The sequence below is a fragment of the Mytilus californianus genome, unplaced genomic scaffold (genome assembly GCF_021869535.1).
Source record: "Mytilus californianus isolate M0D057914Y unplaced genomic scaffold, xbMytCali1.0.p SCAF_13, whole genome shotgun sequence".
NCBI classification, from domain to species: domain Eukaryota; kingdom Metazoa; phylum Mollusca; class Bivalvia; order Mytilida; family Mytilidae; genus Mytilus; species Mytilus californianus.
The window spans coordinates 46,028,352-46,048,470 of record NW_026262615.1 but is presented as its reverse complement, the minus strand read 5'-3'; the positions used below and the strand labels follow the sequence as shown (position 1 = coordinate 46,048,470).

General features: G+C 32.7%; 1 long non-coding RNA gene across 1 annotated transcript; it reads left to right on the top strand.

Moving 5' to 3' along the window:
* Nucleotides 1-1,038: 1,038 nt before the first annotated feature.
* On the top strand, nt 1,039-5,367 carry LOC127723763 (uncharacterized). The gene is made up of 2 exons (XR_007992241.1): nt 1,039-1,102; nt 4,317-5,367. It is a non-coding gene; the product is annotated as an uncharacterized LOC127723763 (long non-coding RNA).
* The last annotated feature ends 14,752 nt before the right edge of the window (nt 5,368-20,119 follow it).

Sequence of the window (20,119 nt, the reverse complement as noted above, 5' to 3'; positions counted from 1 at the left end):
GGTTTCATTCTGAGAAAATGAGATATGACACGAATTGAATGCATCAACTTGTCAACCAAATGCAGCGAAACAAAGCGTTTTTGTTTTAAAACGAAGCCTTCACCTTCGAGCAAAAGCCCTACAAACTCTTTTTGTCCCTGGCACACAAACCAACTCATATATGAGGTGTTTTATTTGACTATAACGGGTTACACCAATCTAACAAACTGTTGCAATTTGCACAAACATGTGAAATGCACAAACAATACAAACATTTACACAACCAAGGGGAACATTAAGATAAATGTAAGTTAACTTGGCAAAAAATAATGTAACATCGACAAGTTGAAACTTTTCAACCTGAACAATTATGCATCAGTGACCCTACGACAAAGTTAAATATTAAGATGTCATACCGTATGCAAGGTCAATTGATTAACAATTGAAGCATTCTAGTAGATGGGTAAGGCCAATATAAAATGTTTTTGTTCAATAGTAATATTTAATTTGGAAGGTTTTGGAATTCCACTAGAATTTGGAAAAATAACGAGTCTAAATTCAAATTGTACGCTATGCTATTGAAACAAAACAATTTAGAAAATTGTACTTGATTTTGTTACACAATATTGTTTCAAACAACATCCTTAACCAAAAAGACTGATGTTGTAACTGTTAAAAACTCATATCTTTAATACCGATATAATATTGCTGTAAGTAAAAATGTCTCCAATCAAAAATGCAGTTTGAGCTAGATTTTTGACCGTATACCTTTATTACCTTTTTTAAAATACACCAAAAGTGGTATACACATAGAAAGCTACGATACTCAGAAATTAATTCCTGCTGAAAACAAACATTTATTTAGGGGAAATTGTATAACAATTGTATGACAAACAACAGCTAATTAATGAGCATGCTTGATGCGTGATGTAATTATGATGTATATTCGTCGACCCTGACAAATCATCTTACTATTTCCTAGAAGTCTAAAGAAATTCATATAAAACCAACAAAAGGCCATGTGATATATTATTTTACAAAATATAAATATCGGTTCATTCCGTTTCATTTTTGTATTAACTTATACATGTAGTGAAAGTTTACACAGATAATTATTGTAAAGGTATGGTAGTTTATTTTATTCTGTAATAATTATAGGACATTTTTATTGTAGATCAGGTTTTAAAACAAATGAGCTTCAGAAGCATCAGAATATTCTGTAACAATTTAAATGAAAATTCCAATTTATTAATCTCGTACGCCGGTGAACTTTTGATCATGGACCGTCATCAAGAAAGCTTCAACCAAAATACCTTGAAAGATAATGTTAACATTGTTCGCTGTTCCGAAAATATTTGGCTACAGATTGGAGTCCTAACTTGTACAAAAGTTAACTAGGAGCACACTTTTTGAGTGCTTCCTAAGTTAACTTCAGAAATGTTATGCAAATAAGCGAACGACTCCAACGTTAGGTCTGTTTTATGACTGCTTAAGACCTTTTCATAAGTTTGCTTCAGACAAGATTAGTCGACAGATCTGATTTTGACTAGTTCTTAGGACAAGTCTGCTCCAGGCCCAACCTGTGTAAAGGTCTACTTTTGAACAATCATGAGAAAAGGTTAGCTCCTGACTAAATCTATAATTGGTCTATTTTTGATAGATTGTTGTGTTTAACAGTTTTTATATCAGACCTGACCTTTAATTATATAAACAATAATTGTATTGATTTATTTTTCCGCACAACAAAATTATATTATCTTTGAACTGTAGTTGTAATATCCTTTATGTTTACACATTAAAATTTCTTTTTTTCTTCTTGTATAAATAAAATAATTTTGCATTTGTTGACCGACATATATATACATATACAAGCAGATATCATTAAGGAAAAAGTCATTCAGTGTGCCATGTGCATCGAAAATATAAATGTATATGATTGGATGATAACAACACTGTTTACGTTCCCCGTTTGTGACAGTCCCTTCCTAAATATATATATATGTTATGCATAACATTGATTTTTTGTCATATTTCTCTTGATTTGCATAGGTTTTACGATAATATTTTCGAGGAAATGTTCAACCGAATGATATAAAGTGTTCGGATATAGAAGGTGTTGTATAATTTTCTAAATCTTATTAGGGCCTTCTCGTTGATTTCGACAGTAATATAAACGAAATTTGCACCATCATCACTTTTCATTATCAAGTTCTTGAGTGAGATATAAAAACTACTAATTTTAAGTGATGTCTCCGTAATTTGAATAAAAATAGGAAATGCTAACACTCTAGATCTAAATTGATGTGAACAAATTTTTGTAGCCATTGCGTACCAATGTTGCAGTCATTTGTAATATACAATCCATCCTGAGTTAACAAATTACTGATTTAGGACACTGCCATTTAATTGTATTATAAAGTACACGTATGGTAACTTTTTGAATATGCTGACTGAGCGCTTTGTTATACAAACCATCCTGAGAATCATATATTTAAACTACTGATTTTAGTGAACTCTCAATATTTGGGACAAAACGAGGAAATGTTGGCTCTCCACATTGATGCGGACAATATTTTATAGCCATTGTGTACCAATATTGTTGGCATTTGTATTACCCAACCCATCCTATGTAAGCAAATTTTCTTATCCATAATATTGTTTTATAAGTTTCATTATAAACTACAAATATGGTAATTATTGGTTGATGCGGCCAAACAGCGTCTTATACAAACTATAATGAGATATAAAAACTACCGATTTTAGTGACGGTTCAATATTTCAACTTAAAAGAGGAATGTTCGCATTCTTAATTGATGCGAGCAATATTTCTTAGTCATTGCTTACCAATAGAATTGCTGTCATTTGTATTATACACTTAACCCTGAGTTTCAGTGACTGTTCAGTATTTGAATGAAAAGAAAAAAAATGCTAGCAGTCTAAATTGATGCAGATAGAATTAGTTTGTAATCATTATGGACCACTATTGCTGTTATATGTATAATACAATTCATACTGAGTAAAAAAAACTACTGATTTTTGATACCGCCATGTAATTTCCATTATAAAATACAATTATGGTCAGTTTTGATTGATGCAGAAACATATTTTAGTTATACTAACATGACTAACCATCCTGTGATATGCAAACTATTGATTTTAGCTCACCTGGTCGAAAAGGACTAAGTGAACTTTTCTAATCACTTAATGTCCGTCTTTGTCGTTGTGCGTCGTCGTCCGTTAACTTTATAAAAATCTTTTTTTGTGAAATTACAAGGCCAAATTTAACCCAAACTGACCTCAATGTGTCTGATGATCCAGTTTGAATATACAAACCATCCTAAATTATGAAAACTGTTGGGTTTTTTTTTGTTATTTTTGTAACGGTCCAGTATTTTGACTTAATTGAGGAATCATTGGCACTAAATTGATCAGTTCGTACCAATATTGCAGCCATTTGTAATATACAAACCATCCTGAGTTAGCTAATTTACTGATATAAGATACTGCCATAACATTTCTATACTACAGTACAAATATAGTCAGTTTTGGTTAATGCCGGCAATTTGTTGTGTTATATAAAGCATCCTAAAATCTAAAAACGAAGTAATATTAGTGGTTATTCAGTATTTTGATTAAAAAAAAAGGAAATGTTGACACTGTAACTTATGATATGAAATAAGGACAGTCACGGTGTTGATTAATGCTGACAGACTTTTTTGTTGTACAAACCATTTGAAACAAGACTACTAATTTTTAGTGGCGGTTCAGTTTTTTTTTTTAAACAAAAAGGATAAATATAGGCACTCTGAATAAGACCCAACAAAAATGCTAATAACTGTACAACAATACTGTCCACTAAAGGTCAGATCTAAGGTTGCATGGAAATGGATTCAAATGAGAATGAATTAATGATTTTGGAGGCGTTTTCACGAAATTGAACCTAACGGACTACGAATACCGAAATATCATTTCTATTTTCCTCATTTATAAACGTTTTAAACAAAAACAAATTACATTTTGTTATTTGTCTTATTCGTAGCTCATGCCCCTTTATTTTACTGATTGTTGTAAAATGTGTATATATGTTTATATTATATGTTTGTTATTTGTTTTCAACTCGTTTTATTCCTATAACTCTTTAGACTAAAACTAAAAATTATTATTATCATTATTATTATGATTATTATTATTATTTTCATTATTGTCATCATTATCATAATTCTTATTATTATTATTAAATTAATATCATTATTTGTATTATACAAATTATTCAAACAGATTCTTATGATGTATTCTTGTTATCTGTTGCTTTGTTTAACTACTTTTTAATTTTGCAGGATGAAGATAGTATTCTTTCTGGTATTACTTTGCATTGTTACATACTGCCAAGCATCCGACAGACGAGAAGAACGAGTGGACTGGAGAGGCAGAAGAGAGGCAAAAATTAAGGTGTCTTTTTCGCTGAACAATTGTAACTGTGATGGATATGAAATGGGCGGACACGGGGCCGGTTCAAGACCATTCCGAGTAGTTTGTCAGAAAGCTTCAAGCTCTTCAGGGAAAGAGAGTCAGAAGAGCCAAAAAAAGAAAAAAATTAAAAAGATTAAAGGGGATACTTCTAAATTCGAAGGAAATCAGAAGAACAAAGGTGTTGAATCTAAGAAAGAAACAAATGACTGTACGTTTACAGGAAATCCACATGCGTGCAGCGATTACAACATCAAAGGGAACCAGGAGAAATTTTATAAAGAACTAATTGCCATAATTGCTCCAAATCAATGTGGTAATATCAATCTGCCTGGAGCGCCTTGTCCAAAAGGCCCATTCAACACTATAAAGATGTGTAGTGATATTAATTATATTTAGAATTGATAATTTTAAAATGCATGATTTTAATTTTATTTACTGGAATATCATAAATCCTATATTTTGTTTTTAAAGTACTAACAAATATTTTGCAATACAGTCACGACAGTTATGATGTTTCATATGACATCAAATATGAAATTGAAGCCTACTAAAGCGTTTCCCCAAAATACAGACAAAAAGATAAATACATTCTCGTTTTATACTATGATTTCCCATTGCGAAAGAGGTTAAAATATCTGACTTTTGATTGTTCAACTTTTCTAAACGAAAACTTACAAAAAAAAGGAAACACATGTACAAATTATTAAAATCGAACTAATTTTAGGGGGGAGGATTTCATTTACAAATTTAAAATAAAATTAAGCTAAAACAAAAATGTGGATGCAGGATGTTAATTTGTTTCTTATGCTGCTTATTGTATCAAAATCATTATATTGTATAAGATACCATCAGATAGTTGTTCCATTTGTTTTATAGATTAACAAGAATTCACTTTTACATTAAACATGTGCTTACTTAGTTTAGCTTATATCTAGAACAATACACTAAGTATGTAATATTTACAAAATATGCCGCAAAGCTCAACATGATTTATCTTTTAATATTTCATGTAGCGAATGCGCTTAAATATTCAAAGATTCGATATAATATAATGAGATGCGTTATGATAACCAATGAAACAACTATCCTCCAGAGATAAAATAAAACGAATTTATGCAGCTATAATCCCCGTATGACCTTCAACATTGAGGAAAACCCATACTTTGTAGTCAGCTATAAAACGTCTCAGCATGACAAAATTTGCAAGAATTCAACCTCAAAAACAACGGCCTGACGGCAAAGCAATTAACGAAACACAAATATGACAGACACCAACCAACGTATATAATGTGGCGAGGATACACATGTTGGTGATCGCACACACCCCTCTTAGTTTGAGCCTGGGACAGTGATGTAACAACACAACATAAGAACAAACTGTAAACATCCGTTGGATACGTTAAACTCATTTGATCGGGACGATGCAAAATGAAATGACAAAAGACACGAAAATTCGATCAGGGTCAAAATGCACAATTCATGTTAGGTAGACGGTAATGATAGCCTTTCCAGCAATTCCTATGCCCATATTGTGATCTGGAATATGTATGATGACTCGTATCGAAACTGAACCATTTTCAATTACATGTATGTGGTTAAATTTTCGGGTTACGAAGTGATAATCGTTTTACAGTTTTTTTAGCACACCCCGAAAAGACCCCAGTAAAGCGTCTTCTCGATGTAAAAAAAATCCCCCTTTTCACACAATAAGTTCTTTAAAAATAAAGTTCTTTGCATACATTTAATAACTCCATAGTTTTAACACTTTTGTTTTATGGTACTGTACTCGTCAAATTAGCACAAATGGTTGAGCCCAGTCACTTTGTTTAAAATAAGTCATGTTTAATATCGCTGCACACATATTTTTTTTGTTTAAGCACTATTTTTTAGTTTCTAAGTTTGAGGTGCATTATGGATATTGACCTAACTTAGAGAACTCACAGTTACTGGAAGCTGGTTCGAAGCCAATTATAACTATTAGTTCTTCCAAGGTAAGTATCAGTACACATGCAACGGATTTGTTATAAAGACGTCTTAAGCAGTCCGAGAAAAACATGATGTTAAAATACATTATATCGACAGGATGTAGGACAATAAGTTATCATAGATGAATAGCAATATAGATAGTAAAATAACAAAAAATACCGACTTCCAAGGAAAATTCAGATTAGGAATTTCCTTATCAAATGGAAAAATTAAAAGCCCAATCGCATTAAATGAATTCAAAATAAACTGCTATACTCTTGACTAGGTACAGGCTTTTAATTATGTAGAAAATGGTGGATCAAATCTGGTTTTATACACACAAAAAAACATGTATGTAAGATGTTGATTTGTATTTACTTAAACAAATGAACATGTATAGTATGTTAATGTATACCTTATCAAACAAATGAATATATATATATATATATGAGTATATTCATGTTTTATCTTTTCAATTTAATTAGGCAAAGGTGTTTGCGAAATATAAACACATTTGTGTGAAATTCAACAAACTTGCGAAATTACGCGAAGCATGAGATAAAACCCAAATATGTAAGAAATAAGACAAAATGTTTGCGATGACATGTTTGCAGTAAATGGATGTTTGAAGTCTGCAGTAAACATTTACTTTTGAGCTCCAATTTTCTTGTATACTATCGGTGATTGCTTCATCATTTGTAGATCTTGTCATTTTATATTTTGTTGGTTATGAGTCAAGAATCTACATTCAATTATTTTTACACAATATTGTTATCAACTGGTCAAAAGCAATAACTACAATTACGGCACTTGCTATAGAAGAGAATGCAAATTCATCCACGCATGTCGTCAATTTGGGTCAAGCGGGCATGGCATGAAAACTTGTGGTTTAGCCAAACAACAGACAAAACAACCAAGGTCAAACAATGAAAATGCAAAATTAGATAAATTATCCAACTTATCTAAAGCTTCAAAAAAAAAAAAAGAAATGACAAAGGCAAACATCTGACTTGATATGTCACCTATAAATGTAAATAGACTTGAATACGAACTTAAAAAAACATCCAGATAAACATTTTGATATGTATCTTCTGAATGGTATACGTTTCGGTTTTGTTACACTAGTATCCATGCTCGATTTACCTACGTTTGAATGTAGGAATTTGCTTTCTGCCATCAGAGACCCCGAAACTGTTGATATGCTTTTGAAAGAAGAAATAGATAAATGATATGTTAAAGGCCCGTTTAGTAGTCCACCTTTCGAAACTTACCGTGTTAGTCCCATTGGGATTGCAGAAGGCAAATATTCTGGCAAAAAAAACGTCTTATCCTTTATCTATATTCTCCACACGAATATGAAACACATGAAAGCATCAATAGTCTTATAGATAAGGAGGTCTGTTCACTATCTTATATAAAAATACGCAATAAGGGCTATCAAGCATTTCGGAAAGCAAACAATTCTAAACAAAACCGATATGACCGATGCATTCAAACAGCTAGGAATCCGTAAAGACCAGCATCACTTATGTTGCATGAAATGAAAAAACAATTATTATCATTATGTAAGACTATGTTTTGGTTCTCGCAGCTCTCCTTGCATCTTTGACAATATATCACTGGCTATTTGTTGGATAGCAAAGGAAAATTACGGCATACCAGTTATACTTCATCTCATTAGATGATTTTCTCACTATTCAACCACCGGACTCTTGATGATTTAGAACAATGGCGCTAATAACGATTATATTCAATCGTCTAAATATTCCGATTTCTAAGAAAAAGACTGTAGGTCCCACTTGTACTATCGAGTATCTAGGAATCATACTTGACACTGAAAGATTTGAAGCAAGATAACCTAATGAAAAGGTAGAAAGAATTTCAAATTTTATTGACAGTTTTCTTCATAAAAATATGTTACGAAAAGAGAATTATAACAACTGTTTGGACATTTTAGTTTTGCCGCCAGAATTATTCGTCCGGGTAGATCGTTTGTCAGTTATCTCATTAAGTTATCTACTAAAGTTAATAAACAACATCACTATATAACATTATCAAAAGACTGTAGAACTGACTTAATCATGTGGCGAGATTTCTTAAAAGGCTGGAATAGAGTTACTTTCTTTAACGACGAACATATAACTTTAGCTAGTGACATAAAATTGTACACAGATGCGGCTTCTAACTTTGGTTTCGGAGGGTTTTTCCAAGGTAAATGGTTTAGTAGTACTTGGCCTTCTGAACTATCAACTTCACTCGATTCAGACATGTCCATGGCTTTTAGAGAACTGTACCCGAATGTTGTTGCATCTTTATTATGGGGGCACTTGTGGAATAAGAAACGTATCATGTTCCACTGTGACAACGAAGCCGTCGTTAATATAGTTAATAAAGGAAGATCTAAAGTGCTAGATATTATGAAATTAATGAGAACACTAACTTGGCAATCCGTTAAACAAAACTTTACTATCCAATGTCAACAAATTCCCGGAGTTAATGATGTGATAGCTGACTCTTCATCTCGCTTTGATTTTAAGACCTTCCAAGAACAGCACCAGCAGCAGAAAAAGAACCAAATCCGTGTCCGAAATCTTGGCAAGTAATGTGGTATTAAATGCAAAAGTTAAACATTTAATTCACAACTCAATCGCAAGCAGTAGGCGTTCGCAATACGAACATGGATTTAAATCAAACAAAAACTTTATGTGTCTACCCGGTTTTAAGTGGGATGATAAAACAGATTTGCCACCTCTTACGGAAGATATCTTAATGCATTACGCTACACATTGTCATGAAAATCTTTAAATTAAATGTTCTACAATAAAAATGTACATTTTGTGGTTTAAGATACATATATCTTCAATCCAGAGTACAGTGTTTATTCAGTAGCTGTTGTTCTTCAAAACTGCTTAGGTTAGAAACAATGTACAGGAGTATTAAGAAACAAGAAGTAAAGAGTTCCCGAAAAAGATTACCGCTAATTTATGATATAATTAAAAACATGATAACAGTGCTTCAAAAGTGAATATTTTCGCCATTTGTTACTGCACTTATTGAGGCAGCTTGTATCGTCGCTTACTTCGGATTTCTCCGCTGCGGGGAATTAACCGTCAACACAGACTTCCACGCATCCTGAAATCTATGTATAGAAAACATCACTTTCGGGGAGGATTACGCAATATTACATTTAAAGTCGTCTAAAACAGACCCTTTCAGAAGTTGAGTAAATATTCATCTTTTCAAAAACAACTCTCTTTGTGCCAGGTCAAATCTTTAATTAGATATCGCGCTGTTAGAAGATCTAGATTCAGCATAGCCTGCAACTGTAGTCCGCTCTTTGTTATGGAAAATGGAGAGGCTCTAACACGTACGTTTTTTATTAATCATGTTCGATCCATCCCTGGAAATTATCGGACTCAACCCATCTAATTACAACAGACACAGCTTCCGAACAGGAAAGGCAACATCAGTTGCATCAAAAGTTGAAGATCATCTGATCAAGATTTTAGGTCGTTGGAGTTCCGAATGCTATACCAGATATATTCATACTCCAAAATCAACATTAAAAACAAGCCCAGCTAGCCTTGATATCCGATTAGTCGAGTTTTACTATTCAACAGTTTTCTTTGTAAGAGAATATTGAATATATGTGCGCAATTCTACAGTGACATAATTATCCACTGTTTAGAATGAGTGTTATCTTGTCAAATACATGTACGACTACGATTCCTTTTAATGAAATTTCAATCTGATTAACAGGGGCATAGTAATCCCCGTAGACTGCAGTGTGTTGCTTTATTAATTGGAAATAACACCATCATTGGAATCAGTGTGTTCATTAGTTTCACTTGTGCATAAGAATCCACATGTCTGCAATGCTTTTTGACAGTACACAATAATCCCCATTCTATGAGTTTGAGGATACTCATCATTGGGGCTTGACACTCCGTAGTTATATTATATTTTACTCAATTAAAGACGGTGTACTATTCCCTATATGATTTGAATATATTATATTGAGCAGCATGATAGCGTAGTATGATCGTGTATATACTTATATGTCAAATTTATATGCTTTTTTGTTTTTAAACTATACTTCGTGTCTGATTAGTTATTACCAGTAGTGAGTTGTATTTAGAATTTGGATACATATTCCTACTTGAAAACTGAATTTTATGAATATGAAATGATTGACTATATTGAGAACAGTTTCTTTCAAGTTAAAGAACATCTAATAATGCTATTTTTGCTGTTTTTTTGGTTCCAATAACACTTCCATCGGAAGTGCTAGCAACTTCAATTTTATAGTTATGATAATCTTATTTTTCATTCTCCCTTCAATTTGGGGTCCAGCTGTCTCATCGGCCTAATCAAAATATTCAACATCTGTTTTTGGGTTCATTTCGAGTTTTCACTCAAATCACAAATTTACAAGGTATTCAGTAGTCACTAACATCCTAACTTTAGCATAAGTCTTGCCAATATTTTCTGGCTAGAAAGCTCAGACAAAGGCTTATGCTAATTAGTTCGCAGATCGGCTCTCTCTCTGGCTTTCTACTATATCTTTGGCTACTTATCTGAATCAAAGTTCAGATGCTTATCATTCACATGCTTTAAACCAGGAGAGCGGATAGTGCATAACATAGTGTAGCTTTAATATATATTAGACACTGGGCACTAACCAGGCGATCTGACTAGTTTAAAGTTATGTTTGCAAGCAAACCGCAGTTTGCCTACAACTACACTTTCTATTTGTTTTCAAAATATTCGGATAATGTGACCTTGCTCGCTAAATTGCTGAGACAGCCGTACGCCAAAACTATTGTATATAATTGTATAGTTGTATTAGTCAATATGTTTTGTAGTTTTGCAATAAAATTATATTCCTAGCTTGTCTTGTGTATAAAATACAACTAAACCGTCATCGTAGCGGATACTTTAACGATATTGTTCTACATATAAAAATCAAATCTGGCACATTTTCTTTCCGGATATCGTACACGCTTAACAAAGATGATCCAGTGACGATAAATAATGCATATATGCACTCATTACATTTATCATGTCAGTAAAGAACTATAAATAGTTATTATGAATAAAAAGGACATGTATCCAGTACGCTTATTGATAACTTCCAAGAACACTTATATCTAAAGTGATTCACCTAAAAGAATATTAAAAACAAATGGCTTGACTACTGATATAAACTTGCTATCTTTTATATTACCACGCGGAAACATCATTCATAGAACTAGCATTTTTATTTCATTTATTAAAACGGATATTGTCCCCGTTAAAAAATATGTAGTGCTTCTGCAAAGTTCATCTCTTGCGATGCGACAAAATTTATATTTTCCATCGAACGCTTTGAAACAATTAATATCATATCTATAAATAGCGTTTACTCGTGATATTTATGCAACCTGAACAATATATTTCAGACCTTGTTGATACATCCACTATTTTTTTTTTTATTTTTTTGAGTTCGTGCGACTACCAAGTAATTTTTTACCTTGATTTTTTAAGTGTTGCCTTAATTTTACTTCTTAATCGATTGAGAAGATTTGAACATCGGTAAAGTACTTGTCCATAGGGCAAACATTAATTTTTGTACAAATCATTCTGTGATATCAGGACTTCTGTTTTTAATGTCTGTTCGGAACCTTGAATAAAACGATGATTTGTTAGCTCTCTTTATCAAATACGACAACACATATTATTAACTGTACATAGATTATGCAGTTAATTTAATACAATCTATCCTCAGCTACCAAATTAACTGATTTATAATGTATTAACTTTTTTAGTTTGTTTTGGAAACAACCTTTAGATAAAAAAACTACTGATTGATAATCCTGGTTCAGTAATTCAGTATGATAAATGTTAGCACTCTCTGTTAAATCAGAAAGTGTTGCTTACCGTTTTTACATACCTTATCTTATCATCGTTGAATTTTTTTATAACACTTTCATATATATATTTAGAAGAACAAAATATGTCCAGTGTTATTCACTAATATACAATGTATAACGGATCTCCACTTAACGTTTTATATAAGATGTACTTGACTTCACGGATGTGGTCTTTATTAAAATGTGCAATGTACGTACTAACTTGTGCTGGTTTTTTCTTCTGTATAAGTATAAACAATATCCTTTCGATTTCTTAAAGAAAAGACCAAAAGACGTTTCATTCCAATCAAACACGCCGAGTCCTATAGTTTTTTTTTCTTATATTGAGACACAAGAACATAATCATATATTTAATAAATAGAGGCATAGCGTTTTGCAGGACAGATTTAACAATGTACTCATTGGCACACCCTCTGTTAATTGTTCAGTCATAACAACAGTTCTAGTACTACATCTTATTTGTACCTGAGCCCCTTAGATCACACCTACTTACTTGTAGGGGTTTGTGTTGCTCAGGGTTTAGTTTTAATGCTGTGTTTTAGGGACTTTTGGTTTTGATTTTTCCTCGGAGTTCGGTATTTTCGTTATTTTACTTTTTTTCTGTACTGTTATTTGTCTATTGTTTATTTTCTGTTTAAGCCATGGCGTCGTCAGTCCAGATACATGTAATCATGACGTTCGTTAGTGCTATATCATTTTTTACTTTTCTTGATCCTCAGAGACGTTACAGGAAGGCACACATGAAAAAAGAATAAAAAGCATCCAGGACGTTACAATTAATTGGACTAAGCCCCCTCTTTTTTACTACATGTAGAAAAAAAAATCACCTAATTACGACAGCAGAACCAGAAACCCACAAGTAGAGACATTAGCTGTTATACTCCGGAACTAATTCTTTAATAAAGACAATTCAGGATAAATTGGAACCAGTTACTAACCCATGTTACAACAATAGTCTTATGACATAGGACTTCAGTATATGAGGCGTGAACTTCATATTTAATACTATCTATAATATGTGCTCTCATGTCTTATGCTGCAAATCATTTTACATTAAGGATTTGTTGTTGAGCTTTTTTTTTACTGTTCTCGTCTCCGAATCCCTTAAAAAGATTTTTTTTCAAGCCCCAGTAGTTCAATAATTACTATATGTCTTTGCATAAATAAGTATGCAGGGCATATTTCAAAACATATTTAATCTTCAGGACTTTTAAATGATTTACTTTTCAATACTGCATTGGGAAGGGGGGTATACAAGTTTATTTTGTGACACATTATATAATATAATTAGGTATCCAACAAATTATATGATTGTACGTTTAGCTATTATCTAGACCCGTACAAAATGTATATAATTAGACACATTTAACAGAGGCGGATCCAAAACCTCGGTGTCTAGAGGGGGGGGGGGGGGGGGGGGGGGGGGGGGGGGGGGGTAGGTTCAAATTTAGATATTTGTATAGAGATGTATATATGCGAGTATTGGCAATAATGGTTATGGTGTGTGTGTGAGGGTAGGGGTTTCAGATCAAAGATCGTTTCTATAATTCTATATCTTTTAGTTTTTACCATTTCACTCTATTCTTTATCCTTTGATCTCTATCATATTTGTCCTAAACATGCGTGACATATTTGCCACTGGACATAAGGCAACCAAAAGTCAATCAACGTATTCTGTATATTTCATCATTTCTTTATTATGTTATCTATAGGTTTGTTCCCGCCCCTTATCTTTTTTTTTGCACATTAGGGACGACATCAAAAGTTCAATGTAGGATAAAAAAAAATTTATTCATATAGTTTTTTTCACTGACCCCCTACCCCCCCCCCCCCCCCCCCCCCCCAAACCCTCTTAACTTAATTTGGGAAAAATTGATTGACCAATAAGGATATATATAAAATCGATGTTAATTAAACAAAACTTGCAGCAATTTTGACCCCCCCCCCCCCAAACAAAAAAAAATATTTTAATTAAGTTTTTTATCCTTCATTGATTTTCTGATGTCGTCCCTTATCCTCTCTATGTAAACCCAATTCATGTCCTGATAAATGGTGACTCATGCACAGCATCATATGTGATTATTAAAACAAGAAACATATTCATATCATAATAATTAATGTATGCTAGGACTTATAGATAGATGTCATTAGTCCCAGGTCATGTAATAAAGTAGGTCTTATAAAAATACAATAGCATTTTAATTCTGATAATTATATATATGTTTATATATTTAATAATGCCATTTTTTTGGAAAAAAGGGTAGGGGCAAGGCGTTTTTAAAACAGATCAATGGGGCGCGTTTTTTTTTTGTTCTTCGGAAGTGAGCCAGAAGAAGTCCATTTCTGTTTTTTTTTTTGCATTGGGAAGATCTTCTGGCTCTCTTCCACCTCTTCTTTTTTGATAGGTTGACGGCAGAGGCACATAACAAACATGGCGTCGTTTAGTCTAAATGAAATTAATAAATTTATGAATGAAGATATATTAGAATGTGAGCTGTTTTATAAACGTTTTTGTGGTATGACAGCCTTAGTAGGACATCCCTGTAGGACGATAAGCTGGATAAATATAAGAACTACACGGACAATAACAGTTAAGGGGCGATTATTTGATATTCTAGGGAAGGGATTTTGATTGATTGGTGTTTAACGCTACTTTCAACACTATTGGGCTATTCCGTGGTGGTCAGTTTAAATTGATAGATGAAGGATGGGGAAGGGAAGAGAGGGCATTATTATTCATTTCAATCTGTCGCTAATCATGCCTATTTTTCAGCTCTTACCAGGCAACCATATTCATATATGAAATCCTTCTGTCCCCCACCCAACAAATAAATAAATATCAAATGGTTTTCCCCTTTTTTAACACAAGTTTAAATTGATTGATTGTTTGTTGCTAATTTTAACGCCCAGTGAAAATTATTTCATGCTTGTTCAGGAAAACACGAGTTTAGAAGTCACGTATATAATATAAAAATAAAGAGATGGAATATGATTGCTAATAAGGCAACTATATCCACCGGAGTTCAAATATGAAGTGGATGTAAGTAATTATAGATAAGATAAGATAAGATAAGAAAAATTTATTTTAAGTCGGGTTACATGAAATACTACAAACATAAGGTCTGTAGAGCTTTTTGCCGTCATGTAGACAAATGCTTTTTGTAGACAATCGTAAGGTCTTCAACAATGACAAAAGCCTGATACTGTAAAGTCGTCTATAAAAGGCCCGACATGAAAAGTGTGAACAATTCAAACGAAAAAACTAACAGCCTAATTATACATAACACAACAATTTAGAAAATATCAAATACGAGTCGAGACAGGAACCAACGACAACCACTAAACTACAGGCTCGATCCCTGGGACAGGCAAATAAAGAATATGGCAGGGTGGATATAAAAACGAAGATGTGGTATGATTGCAAATGAGACAACTCTCCACAAGAGATCAAATGACACAGAAATCAACAGCTATAAGTCACCGTACGGCCTTCGACAATAAGCAAAGCCTACACCGCATAGTCAGCTATAAAAGGCCCCGAAATCAAAAATGTAAAACAATTCAATCGAGAAAACTAACGGCCGAATTAATGTACAAAAAAAATGAACGAAACACAAATATGTATAACAAAGCAGCAAACAGCAACCACTGAATTACAGGCTCCTGACTTGGGACAAGCACATACATACAGAATGTGGCGGGGTTAAACATGTTAGCGGGATCCCAATCCTCCCCCTAATCTGGGACAGCGGTGTAACAGTACAACAACATGTTTGTGAGCAACCCATCCCGAAGCTGGAACAGTGGTGTAACAGTACAATAAAATAACAAACTGCACAAATCACCAACTTAACTCAAAAGATCGGTACGAGACACACAAAAAAACAAACATTAAGACAAAAGACACAAAGCACCGATATAAGAGTATTTGCAATTACTGGAAGTTTGCTCAAACCTAATTAAAACTGGTACTGAAATAAATCTTGTTCTCCCAGACTGAGTTATCAATCAGTACACAACGCGTGGCAAAGGATTTTCAGTCTGAGAAACGTCTGGTTTACGTTGTATATAGATATAAGAAGATGTGGTATGAGTGCCGATGAGACAACTCTCCATCCAAGTCATAATTTGTAAATGTAAACCATTAAAGGTCAACGTACGGTCTTCAACACGGAGCCTTGGCTCAAACCGAACAGCAAGCTATAAAGGGCCCCAATAAATTAGTAGTGAAACGGGAAAACCAACGGTGTCTAATTTATTTAAAAAAAAAAACGATATACTTGCATATAAATCCATATACAATGTCACGGTTTTTGAAAAGTGGACCGAACGTTTTGACCATCGAAATTTTGCAATAGAAATACTAGTTATGACCACAAGATTTTAACAGCCAGTGCAGGACTCGCACGAACGTTAGATTTAGTTAGAGGGGCGATATTCTGACGCGTTTTTTAATTCTTGGTCACCCATGTTTAGAAAGAAAGGGGAGAAATCCAAACAATTTCCGACCAATCACAAACGTTGTTGCAAATTTGACCTTATGACGTCAAAGAATTTCCCAGAATGCAATTATTGCATATAAATAAAAAACTACTATACCAATTGAATAAAAAATATTGCATTCAAATGACATTCTATACCAATTGAATAAAACTATTGCATTTAAATGAAAATTATACCATTTGAATGAAAAATTATACCATTTGAATGAAAAATTATACCATCTGAATAAAAAATATTGCATTTAAATGAAAAAATATTGCATTTAAATGAAGAAATATACCAATTAAATAAGAAATATTGCATTTAAATGAAAAATATCTAATTTTTGCAACCAATACCATGCCGTAGTTGTAACTATATATATGGGGGTCTGTATGTGGAGTCCTCCAATTCTGTGTTGTTAATTTCTCTTTATTCTTTATATTTTAACACCCATTACTTTTTATTCTTTATTTGTTTGGTATATTTTTCTTGGTCCATATTTCTGCAATTTATGCCACTTATTCTCTATTTTTTTAAACCCCATCCAGACCCTTATATATGTATGATAGTTTCGTTGGGATTTACAGAATAGTGAGTAATGGGCCTAGACTAGAGAAAAATTTACTAACTGCAAGCAATCTTTTAACAGAACTGTGTGTGGAGTCTTGTTTTTGTTTTCTTTGATGATTATGCGTCGTGGCGATCAGGTGTATAATCTCTTTGCAACTAATTTTCAAAGTTTATAATCCTATTGTGCTGTTTTACTTATTTCAAAGAGAATTGAGCGCTCACAAGCAAGTTAAACCCAAGCGATTCATGTATGTGCTTATTCCAACGAAGGAGTCTGTCATTCAACGGTTTCTGTCTTATATATTTGCTTTTCATCTTTTGCTTTTAATAAAATCAGGCTGCTGGTTTTTTCGTTTGAATTGTTTAATTTGCATACATTTTTTTTGTCATCTGGTGGTCTTTCATATCTTAATAGAAATGTCCAAGAAAATGACTAAATTCGACATAACAAACCTTTCGTACCGTATCCTAATCTATTAATTGAAGCATGACGTAGGGGAGCATAGACTGCACGGATATTTTTTATCTTTGAATACACATGTGTATTTTAACATCATTGCTCGCATATTGCATTAATGGAATATTTGACGTTTAACTTTGAATAACGTCTGAATATTTCATTGCAGTTTTGTAAAGAAATTTTTTTTTTTGGTTTTTACACTATCTATTAAATAGATACAAGAAAATGTGGTATGAGTGCCAATGAGACAACTGTCCATCCAAGTCACAATTTGTAAAAGTAAACCTTTATAGGTCAAAGTACGGCCTTTAACACGGAGCCTTGGCTCACACCGAACAGCAAGCTATAAAGGACCCCAAAAATGACTGTTGTAAAACCATTCAAACAGGAAAACCAACGGTCTAATCTATATAAAAAACGAGAAACGAGAAACACTTTTGAACCACATTAACAAACGACAACCACTGATCATCAGGTTCCTGACTTAGGACAGGTACAAACAAATGCAGTGGGTCAAAGTATACACATTTTATTTATTGTGGTCTGTGCGTTCGTCCGTATGTCTCGTTTTTGAGACATTTAAACAAAAAAATATAATAAACCAAGTTAGGGTTTTGACCAGAAATAGTAGTCCACCAAACATGTGATATTGTGATGAAGCAAGGTGTCCTGGTATCTTGTGACATTTTTGGGGATGATTACTTTTGGTGGATAATTGATATTTTTTGGGAAACAAAAGCTTTAGACGATTATGATTGAAAGAATTGTTCCATACTTTTTATAGAACACCGCAATATACTCACGGAGCTGTGATGTTGTTAATTCAAGTAATATTTGAAGTGGGAACGTTAAATTAAAAGTCACTTGTACGTTAGTGACACGTTCTTTGCACATCAAATCACCTTGAAACAACTCTCTGCAAGTTTCGTAGTAGGCCTGTTGCAAGCAATTTTGTTGTTGCTATCCTACGTACTGTTTTTTCAGTGTCAGTCAATATGTTCTGCCCTTAATCCAGAACGTTCAAACTACTGCTACGTTAAGCATACAAGCAACAATCAATCAATCAGTTTGTTTTTCTTTATTTCTGTTGGGCTCTTTTTCTTCTGACACAATTCATGTTTGGAGATACCTGCTTGTTTGAAATGAAAACATGCATACAAGATCTATTTATAGATTTTAAATCTCTGTATCCGATACAAGTCGCATCAATAGGAAACAAATGAAAACAACACGTTGTAAATTTAATGCGTCCGAAGCGCTTTTCTGGATTTACATTCATCAGGAACGCTCACAGCCGAATATTTGAAAGCCAAGGATGTATTATACCGAAACAGTCATACTCTGTCGAAAACAAAAATATAATTAAAAAAATGGGAGATGTGTTCTTGGAAAACTTATTTCAGACGTTCTTTTTGATACAAAACACAGCTCCAACGTTGATGAACATATTTCTGTGATAAAATCTGACAAATAAATAAACTTAAACAAGAACATACTTTTACAAAATCAAAAGCGTTTGAATGATTAGTAGTTTTTTTTTCAACTTGATAAATCAACTTATATATACATGATTTACTTATTAATAGTAACATCTAGTTGCAATACATCAAATATTATCAGGAGTGTAACCTGTTGTATATTTAAGTTAAACATAACAATAAATTGGTAGAATAATATTAATTGAATTAATTTCTGCATATTATTTTTTGTGGCACAACTTTCATATCTTAAATTGATGTTTAAACGTTTCACTTGCATAATTTTAAAGATAAAACAATTGACTTGTAATTTTTCAAACAAAGAAGAAAATAAGATGTTATTAAAATTTATGAAACATAGTATGTACTCCTTCGTAATGTCACATGCATATTGTTATAAGCAAAAGAAATTGGCGACTTTCATTCAAATATATATGTTCCCTTCAGACGAACATTGTTGATGTTATACTTTTCTTTTGTCATATTTGACACGATTGAATGTGTGCATGTTTTTTTTTAAATTTTGTATCCATTGATTTGAAATATTAGCGGTTTTTATTACGTTTCAATACAAGGGGATTTGATCTACTGATAAATGAACTTCAAGAAAAAAAAAATGAAAATGAACCTGTATTCAAATATATAAGTAATCCTTTAACAAATTTTGTTTAAACAAATGTACAAAGCTCTTTATGTACCAAAGTAATACATGCTCATCCCGACAGTTACAAACTGCTTGACATTTTAATGTTAGTGAGAACACTTATGTTATTAATACATTTCACATGATGACATGCTTT